The following is a 10,000-nucleotide window of genomic DNA, read 5'->3' on the forward strand; positions in this document are numbered from 1 at the left end:
AAAGGAAGCCCGCCAGTTCGAGAAGAACGTTTCTTTTTTTTTCCGTCGTGAGTACGCTGCCGATAGTTACAACGCTAGCGTGAGGTGTCGATCACCGATGTCATCGGGCAACATGATCGGGGTCTTGCATGCAATTTCGCATGGAGGACATTGTCCCGTCGTTGCGCGATGCTTCGTCGCACCCGCCGTTGTACGTACGCGCGGCATCTTCGATGGAGCGAAACTGTTCCTTCTCGACTGCCTGCGTGAGGCTTTGTCCCAGCGTTTACAAAGAGCCCGCCAGTTTGGGATGTATCGTTCCCTCCTCGGCGCGTAAGCATTGCGTCGATATATATAGCGCTTGCGTGAGGTGCATCTCCGATAGCCCCGTCGCCACAGCATGATATCGGGGTCTTTCATATCTTATGGAAGACATGGTCCCGTCGCTGCGCGATGTTTCGGTCACACACCCGCCGCTAATATATACGGTGCATACTCGCGCGGCAGAGAGAGGAGAGAGAGCGTGCTTGCCAGCTGCTTGCGCGAGGCTGCGCCCGTTTCTCCTATTTTCGGTGGGAATATGAAAAGCGAGCGAAGAAGAGGTTAAGGAGAAAAACCGATATGAGCGCACGAGTGCGAAAGCAAACGTGTTTTCCCATTCGCATCCCGCTCCCGGTGTTTCTTCGTCTCTTTACCTCGTTGTTCTCTCCGAACCGTCCCGCGGATGTGGACCCTCTCTTGAGAAAGAGAGAGGGCCCGGGTAACCTAGGACGCGACACGTATCCCGCGTCGATGTGCGGCCGTAGGGTACGTATTCCTGCCGTGTGAACAACAACTGTGGACCGGCTGTTAACAGCTTCGACTTTCGTGAGTCTGACTCCCAAGAATAATGAATTTGTGTGTGAATTTAACGGGATGAGAAAGACCGATCGAAGCCGGCTGCGAAGTCCGTTCTCATCGGCTATCCAAATCAGGAGGGGAATACGTACGTGCAGGGCGCTGCGACAATAAAATGGGGGGTGTCGTTTCAGAGGAGAACACCGTGGATGTACGTGGTTCACTTGATCGGGGTATCCCCGTCGGCTCCAATCGTACTCTCCAGGTTGTGATCCTAGGTTTTTAAATGTACTCTACGCCTGGCCGTTACGGGAACCGTTCGCAATTGCGTGGCGGTCTCCGTGCGGAACCGCATCCCAGAGACCCCTGTGTCGTCACTTTCGTTCGTTCGTATCTTACGTTCGGACGAAGTGTCGCGACGCCCGAACCTCCATCGACCGTGTGCTAGTTGGAGGCGCGGGTCTCGGATTCTTCCGAACCCGAGAACTATATACGAGTATGATATATATATATATACATGAACACAGAATATTAAAATACAACCCTGAACGGTGGATCACTTGGCTCGTGGGTCGATGAAGAACGCAGCTAATTGCGCGTCAACGTGTGAACTGCAGGACACATGAACATCGACATTTCGAACGCACATTGCGGTCCACGGATACAATTCCTGGACCACGCCTGGCTGAGGGTCGTTCACGTAACCTTAAGACTGCTTACGTTGGCATCTCGGTGTCACGTACGAGCGATTGTTGGACCGTTCGTCGGCGTTTGCCGCGGTCGCACGAAAACAAGCGAGAATACGCTCTAGACGTCATGGAGGGAAGAAGGTTGTGTGTACACGGCAGATGACTGGAGACATCGTCGTCATCGTCGTTGCTTTGTCGTTCCGGACTTGCGTGAGTGCTACTTTTCACACGGCGTCGTGAGTCGCTTAATTTGTCGACCGCCCGTGCGTGTATGTGCACCGCTCCGGACGCAAGCGCGCGGACGTACGATCATCGACCAGCCTCCGTGTCTCGCCAGATACCCTCGTGATTGTTAACAGACAGCGTTCGCTTTTCGTGCGAGTTTTCATCCGCGCTCCCGACGTAGTCTGAAATGATGCGTGTAAGAAAGAGGCGTGCGTAACCCGCAACGACACACAAGAGAGTTTGTCGTGAGACTACAGAGAAGGACAATGAAAGGGTGTGCGAGTGAGCATGAACACGAGATCGCGTATACCCCACCCGTGTAGTGTGGTGAAGAAATGTATGACGAGAAACAGAGCCCCAGGGATTCTAGAGGGATCGTCTTGTTGCAGGAACAACGCGAAAAGGAGGCACTCATTCGTCGAAACGATGAAGTTCCGGGATGCATCTTCCCCGGCCACGTTTCGGTCGAGTCGTTTGTGGCTCCGTGAATGTGTTGTGCTGTACTACAACTTGTTTCTGTATCCTGAATCCTCTTTGGCGAGGCTTACACAGCCGCCATATATATGACTCATCACATAGGGATGACTTCTCTCCTAGAAGGAGGAGGTGGAAAGGTAGCAGCGTCCGGTCGCCCCATGTCTTCGCGTTAGTCGATCGCCGAGAGAGACCGCGCGTCAAGTCCGGTCGTCCAGTCCACGAAAGCTATACAAAAAGCAAGCGGACGGGCGTTAAACCATACCGGCAGTCGCCTGGCGAGAGTCTCTCTCCTTTAGATCGAATTAAACGAGACGCGAAGATGCTTTGGTGTGGCGCATTAAGGACGATGTGACTTACTCTCCGCTGATCACTTCTGGCGAATGACGAGGAGCTTCCTTACCTTTGGAAACGCTGCTGTTGCGTTACGACAACATATTCCGAAGGCACACGGCGAAGTTGGGACGACGCATCGAACATGATCTCAAGTCTCTCTCTCATTTCCCATTTCTCGTAACATTCGTTCACACACTCTGCCTGGTCCGCTTCTCTCGGTTGTGTGCCCCCGTTGTACGAGGATTACGCCACAGCTTCTTTCGTCATTTTTACACATATATAAAATATATCACTCTACGTGTGTGATATATATTTAACACGTATACGACGACCTCAGAGTAGGCGAGATTACCCGCTGAATTTAAGCATATTACTAAGCGGAGGAAAAGAAACTAACAAGGATTTCCTTAGTAGCGGCGAGCGAACAGGAAAGAGCCCAGCACTGAATCCCGCGGTACTGCCGCAGGGAAATGTAGTGTTCGGGAGGATCCGTTTATCCCGTGACGTTGCATCGCGTCCAAGTCCATCTTGAATGGGGCCATTTACCCATAGAGGGTGCCAGGCCCGTAGCGACCGGTGCGCGTCTCGGGAGGGTCTCTCCTTAGAGTCGGGTTGCTTGAGAATGCAGCCCTAAGTGGGTGGTAAACTCCATCTAAGGCTAAATACAACCACGAGACCGATAGCGAACAAGTACCGTGAGGGAAAGTTGAAAAGAACTTTGAAGAGAGAGTTCAAGAGTACGTGAAACCGTTCAGGGGTAAACCTGAGAAACCCAAAAGTTCGAAAGGGGAGATTCATCGTCGACAAATGCTGGCTCCCGTTGGTGCGCGAAACCCCGAAAGGGGTGTCCGACGCTTTTCCGCAAGGAGGGCGCACGGATGTTACGGCCAACGGCGAACGTTCCGGCTACGTAGACGTGCACTTCTCCCCTAGTAGGACGTCGCGACCCGTTGCGTGTCGGTCTACGGCCCGGGCGGTTAGACCGTTGCGTCGCCTTGTGCGTGCGCGACGGACCCTCGGTGACCCGACCGGCTGCGCGACGGTGTTCCCCAGATGGTATCGGGCCGCAACCAGTCTTCTCATTCGAACGGTGCGTCAGGCCCGCCGCAAGCTCGGTCAGCTTTGTTTGCCCTGTGGTACGGACGTCTTTCCCGTTCACGGGCCTGGCCAGCTGTTAGCCGGCGGAGCCCTCGGACTGGCCAAGCTTTGAATTACCTGTCGGCGGCGCTATTGCTTTGGGTACTCTCAGGACCCGTCTTGAAACACGGACCAAGGAGCCTAACATGTGCGCGAGTCATTGGGATGAGTAAACCTAAAGGCGAAATGAAAGTGAAGGTCGTCCTTTGCGTCGGCCGAGGGAGGATGGGCGCTGCATAGTGCTCCGCACTCCCGGGGCGTCTCGTTCTCATTGCGAGAAGAGGCGCACCTAGAGCGTACACGTTGGTACCCGAAAGATGGTGAACTATGCCTGGTCAGGACGAAGTCAGGGGAAACCCTGATGGAGGTCCGTAGCGATTCTGACGTGCAAATCGATCGCTGGAACTAGGTATAGGGGCGAAAGACTAATCGAACCATCTAGTAGCTGGTTCCCTCCGAAGTTTCCCTCAGGATAGCTGGCACTCACTCCTCCGTTCCTTCGGGGACGCGTGCGAGTCTCATCTGGTAAAGCGAATGATTAGAGGCCTTGGGGCCGAAACGACCTCAACCTATTCTCAAACTTTAAATGGGTGAGATCTCTGGCTTGCTTGGTTCATTGAAGCCACGAGATTTCGGATTAGAGTGCCAAGTGGGCCAATTTTGGTAAGCAGAACTGGCGCTGTGGGATGAACCAAACGCAGAGTTAAGGCGCCTAAGTCGACGTTTATGGGATACCATGAAAGGCGTTGGTTGCTTAAGACAGCAGGACGGTGGCCATGGAAGTCGGAATCCGCTAAGGAGTGTGTAACAACTCACCTGCCGAAGCAACTAGCCCTGAAAATGGATGGCGCTGAAGCGTCGCGCCTATACTCTGCCGTCAGCGGCAAGTGGGGAGGGACGGTGCCATTACTGGTGACCGTCCTCCATGAAGCCCTGACGAGTAGGAGGGTCGCGGCGGTGTGCGCAGAAGGGTCTGGGCGTGAGCCTGCCTGGAGCCGCCGTCGGTGCAGATCTTGGTGGTAGTAGCAAATACTCTAGCGAGACCCTGGAGGACTGACGTGGAGAAGGGTTTCGTGTGAACAGCCGTTGCACACGAGTCAGTCGATCCTAAGCCCTAAGAGAAATCCTATGCAAATGTGGTGTCCTAAAATCAATGTCTGCAAACATATTATTATACAAAGAGATAAATTGAAAGATAAAAAAAGAGACATACACACGTTGGGCGAAAGGGAATCCGGTTGCTATTCCGGAACCCGGCAGCGGAACCGTTTAACATCCGGGCCCTCATTGAGTGTTCGTCGGGGTAACCCAAAATGACCTGGAGAAGCCGTCGGGAGATCTGGGAAGAGTTTTCTTTTCTGTATAAGCGTTCGAGTTCCCTGGAAACTTCTAGCAAGGAGATAGGGTTCGGAACGCGAAGAGCACCGCAGTTGCTGCGGTGTCTGGATATTCCCCTCGGACCTTGAAAATCCAGGAGAGGGCCACGTGGAGGTGTCGCGCCGGTTCGTACCCATATCCGCAGCAGGTCTCCAAGGTCAAGAGCCTCTAGTCGATAGATTAATGTAGGTAAGGGAAGTCGGCAAATTGGATCCGTAACTTCGGAATAAGGATTGGCTCTGAGGAGCGGGGCGTGTCGGGCTTGGTCGGGAAGCGGGTCTGGCTGACGTGCCGGGCCTGGGCGAGGTGAAGGGTCTTAGACTTCGGTCGACGTCCTGGGATCCGAACTCGGTCCCGTGCCTTGGCCTCCCGCGGATCTTCCTTGCTGCGAGGCTTCCGCGTCGGTTCAGCCGTCGCGTGTCGTTTCTTCGGCCGCCATTCAACGCTCGGCTCAGAACTGGCACGGACCAGGGGAATCCGACTGTCTAATTAAAACAAAGCATTGCGATGGCCCCCGCGGGTGTTGACGCAATGTGATTTCTGCCCAGTGCTCTGAATGTCAACGTGAAGAAATTCAAAAAAGCGCGGGTAAACGGCGGGAGTAACTATGACTCTCTTAAGGTAGCCAAATGCCTCGTCATCTAATTAGTGACGCGCATGAATGGATTAACGAGATTCCCTCTGTCCCTATCTACTCCCCCCAAGGGTCGATCGCCTTGTCGTGGCGGTGGGGCACTGAGCCCAGGTGATCCTTGAGGCTGTGCTGGTGGGGACGTAGTCCCTGGCAGGTTTAACCTAGCCAGAGTGGCTCAAGGTGATGGGTCTGTCTAAGAGTCGACCCGTCCCAAGCTAAGGTGGAAGGCATCGTGCCGAGGGCTGCATGGTCGCGGGGACGTAAAGCTGGCGTGGCCGTAAACGATCCCTCAGGGGTACCTGCCGACCCCCCTGAGTATTTAGGCTTGCCCAGGTAAGGCGGCTCTGCCTGGGTCGACATCTTTTCCGACCACACTCGTGGGACTCACATGGATTCTGAACTTAAAACTAAAACTAAAAATATAAATGCAACACAAAAAAATCAAAAAAAAGACGATGTTGAGCTGGAAGTAGAATTGATGGAGGTATGCCCTCCGAATGACGCTGCTGGTCCTTCTCAGGACGATGCAAATAAGCATAAGAGGAAAAGGAATGATAGTCCTGATCTTGTTGAGACTACGGTTCCAACAATAATGGACGATATTAAGAAGGAGAGGACTGAGTTAGAGGCTTTCCTTCTCACAGAGGGAAATAAAATGTCGAAGAGTACGATCAAGTTGATCATGGCTAAGTGGTCGTATCTAGAAGGGAAGTTATATCAAATGATGGTGGAAAATGAAAAACTACAGGTCGAGCTGGCGACCAGAAAAGAGTGTGTGCCACAAGCACAGCCACTCTCATATGCACAAGCTTTGGGCAGAGAAAGACAAACAGCGACGAGTCAAAAAGCGACAAAAAGCTCTCCAAGGAGTGAAAATACGATGAGCAGTAAAAATGTTCTCTTGGTAAAGCCCTCTAAGGAGGGTGATAAAAGATCAAATGAAGAGATCAAGAGGAGCGTATTCAAAGAGCTTGGAGATAAACGCTCCAAGCTCAGAGTTAGAAACGTAAGGCAAATGCGAAAAGGAGGACTCATTATTGAGTTGGATGGAAAAGAGGATGCTGAAATGTTGAAGCGTGCAACGCTCGACAAGATAGACCTGAAGGTGGAGGAACCAAAGAAGTTAAAGCCAACATTAATGATGTATGATGTTGACGTGGAGCTTACTCCACAAGAGTTAAAAGAAGACTTGCTGTGCAAGAACTTCAGGAACAAAACGGAGGAACAAAGTGCAATGCTTAGGGAGAATGTAGTCTTTAGACATGCATTCAAAACTAAGCAAGGGAAAGCAAATTGGATAGTGGAAGTTCCGGCAAATGAGTATAAGGAACTTCTTGATAGAGGAAGAGTATACCTTGCATGGAGTACAAGTAGAGTAAAGGAGTACGTAGGCATTACAAGGTGCTTTAAGTGCCAAGGTTTTGGACATCTTGCAAAAGCATGTAATGCATCAAAGCAAGTGTGCGAATCATGTGGTGAAGAGGGGCACATGAAAGCTGACTGCAAGTCAAAAGAATTAAAATGTGCGAACTGTGTTCGTGCAAAAAGAGGAGCTGCAAATCACTCAGTGAGGAGTAGCAGTTGCCCAGTTTACATAAAGCAAAAGGAAATTTATAATTCCAAGGTAGACTGGACATAAAAATATGTCAAATTAATGCACAAAGATCCGCAGCAGCTGCAGCAAGCCTATTAAAGACTATTGAGCAGGGATCAATAGATATTTTATGCATACAAGAACCATACGAGTATAAAGGCAGAGTCAGAGGTTACACCTCGGGACTCACGGTTCTACAACCAAATGCAGAAATACCCTGGGTTGCTGCAGTTATTGTAAACAAGGACATAGAAGTCTTTCAAGTTAAGATTGCGGAAACTCCTCACAGTCTTGTCTTTCAGATAAGAAACAAATTCGAGGAGATTTATATAATAAACATGTATTGCCAATACTCCCTGGACTTGGAACCGTTTCTAAAAAATCTGGAAACGGTTTTAAATGTCCTAAAGGGGAAGCAAATTCTGATTGCAATAGATGCAAATGCACATTCAGAGACATGGTTCTCTAAGAAAACTGACGACAGGGGCAAAAAGCTAGAAGAATTTATATGTGCCAACGATCTGCACGTACTAAATAATGAAGGTGAACAAGCGACGTTCTTCACTAGCAGGGGACAGGAAAATATAGATGTCTCACTGGTAACATCTAACATGCTATGTAGAGATATTAAATGGTCGGTTTCAACCGAATGCAATATTAGTGACCACAGTCTGATACAAATAGAGATTAAAGGCATAAAGGATGCACACGATTACAGAAAAGTACAGGGAACTACAGGTTACAATATAAAAAGGGCCAACTGGGATAAGATGCTGGAGTTGGCCAAGGAAGAGATGAATGATGACTTCGTGGAATCACTGAATAAAGAAAATCCAAATAAAGCAGCAAAGATATTTACTAAAAAAGTAGAAAGTCTCTGTGAAAGGTCAATGCCTAAAATTAAAAGTAGGTCAGTACGAGTACCCTGGTGGTGCAACGAACTGGCATCGCAGAGAAAAGAAATGAACACCTGCAAAAAGCAATTGTCGAGAGCAAGAAGGATGAATATCCTTGAGGAATTACCACACCTCAAAGAAAAATTTCGGGTTGAAAGAAATAAGTACATAAGAATGATAAGATGTAAGAAAAAGGAATCTTGGATGAACTTTGTCTCGACTGCTGGAAATGAAGACCCATGGGGCATAGTCTACAAAGTGCTCAGAGACAAGTTAAGAGCGGACGAACCAGTGGCATCGTTGGTAAGTCCAGGAGGAGAAATTACACTTTCGTGGAGAGAGACTATGAAGGTGATATTAGATAAAGTGGTTCCACGAGGTAGTCCTGTTCATGAGGAAGATTCAGGACAAAAAAATCTAAGAAGAAGAATAACGGAATATAAAAATTGTAACCTGGAAAGCCCAATTGAATATGATGAAATAAAAAGAGCAGTTGAAAGGTGCAAGAATAGGAAAGCACCAGGAATAGATGGTATCAAGACTGAGGTCATTAAGTGGATGCAAAAGAACTGCTCCCAAGCACTGCTAGCATTATTTAATAATTGCTTAAATAAGGCTGTGTTTCCTGAAACCTGGAAAGAGGCCAAATTGAAAATATTATTAAAAAGTAAAGATAGGGACAGAGCAGATGTTGGTTCGTACAGACCAATTGCTCTACTGCCCTCAATCAGCAAAGTGTTTGAGAGAATTGTGGTGGACCGGATTGATCAACAATATGTGGAGAAAGGAATGGACCATCAAAGTCAATTTGGCTTCAAGAGGGGAGTGTCGACGGAGGATGCCCTGTTAAAACTTAAGAATGGAATACTAAATGCAACGCATAAATATGTTATGGCGATATTTGTCGATATAGAGGGTGCATTTGATAATTTATGGTGGCAGGCCATAATAGGAAGAATAATAGAAACAGAGTGTAGCAGCACACTCGTGGAACTGGCGAAGAACTACTTTAAGAAGCGTGTCATGAAGATACAAGCAAAATTTGATCAAGTATCTAGCGTTATGGAGAAGGGATGCCCTCAAGGGTCCGTTATTGGGCCGAAAGCATGGGTGTGGTGCATGGACACACTGCTGCACGAAATAACACATAAGTACAAGGAAGAAGAGGTGGAAGTGGTTGCGTATGCAGATGATCTGGCGATCGCTATAAAGGGAAGCAACAGAAAAGAAATAGAGAAGCTGGGGCAGGAAGTAATAGACATTGTGCTAAACTGGTGCTCTTTCAATAAATTGAAAGTGTCAGAAAAGAAAACGTGTGCGATGGTGGTGAAAGGCAAACTAGACAAGAAGAGACCACCAGTAGTTAAAGTAAACGGGGTTACAATAAAACATGTTGAGCATGTGAAATACCTTGGAATCCTGCTGGACAGGAGTTTTAATTTCATCGCACACGCTAAATATACAAGGGACAAGCTAGTCAGTTTTATGGCTATGCTAAGAAGAGTGGCTGGACAGGAATGGGGTCTGAAGGGGAAAACCCTTCAATCCCTATATAATGCGGTATTCATACCAATAATCAGTTACGGGGCACTGGTTTGGTTTGAAAAAGTACAAACGCCACATGTACTAAGACATGTTAGTGCAGCTCAAAGAGCAATGTTATTAACAATGACTAAAAGTTGCAGGACAACATCTACCGCAGCAATACAAGTCCTCGCTGGAACTCTACCAATTGACTTGGAAATCATAAGAAAAGGTATACTGGCAAGAATAAAAAGGAACATAAGTACCAAATGGAAGAATTACGAGTTCACGCAAAAAC

At 48.8% G+C, this 10,000-nt stretch overlaps 1 non-coding gene and 1 pseudogene across 1 annotated transcript; both read left to right on the forward strand.

The window, feature by feature from the left end:
* Positions 1 to 1,356: 1,356 nt before the first annotated feature.
* On the forward strand, positions 1,357 to 1,511 carry LOC143188006 (5.8S ribosomal RNA). The gene has a single exon (XR_013003427.1). It is a non-coding gene; the product is annotated as a 5.8S ribosomal RNA (ribosomal RNA).
* Positions 1,512 to 2,868: 1,357 nt separating this feature from the next.
* On the forward strand, positions 2,869 to 5,777 carry LOC143188004 (large subunit ribosomal RNA; annotated as a pseudogene).
* Positions 5,778 to 10,000: the final 4,223 nt, after the last annotated feature.

The sequence above is a fragment of the Calliopsis andreniformis genome, unplaced genomic scaffold (assembly GCF_051401765.1).
Source record: "Calliopsis andreniformis isolate RMS-2024a unplaced genomic scaffold, iyCalAndr_principal scaffold0470, whole genome shotgun sequence".
NCBI classification, from domain to species: Eukaryota; Metazoa; Arthropoda; class Insecta; order Hymenoptera; family Andrenidae; genus Calliopsis; species Calliopsis andreniformis.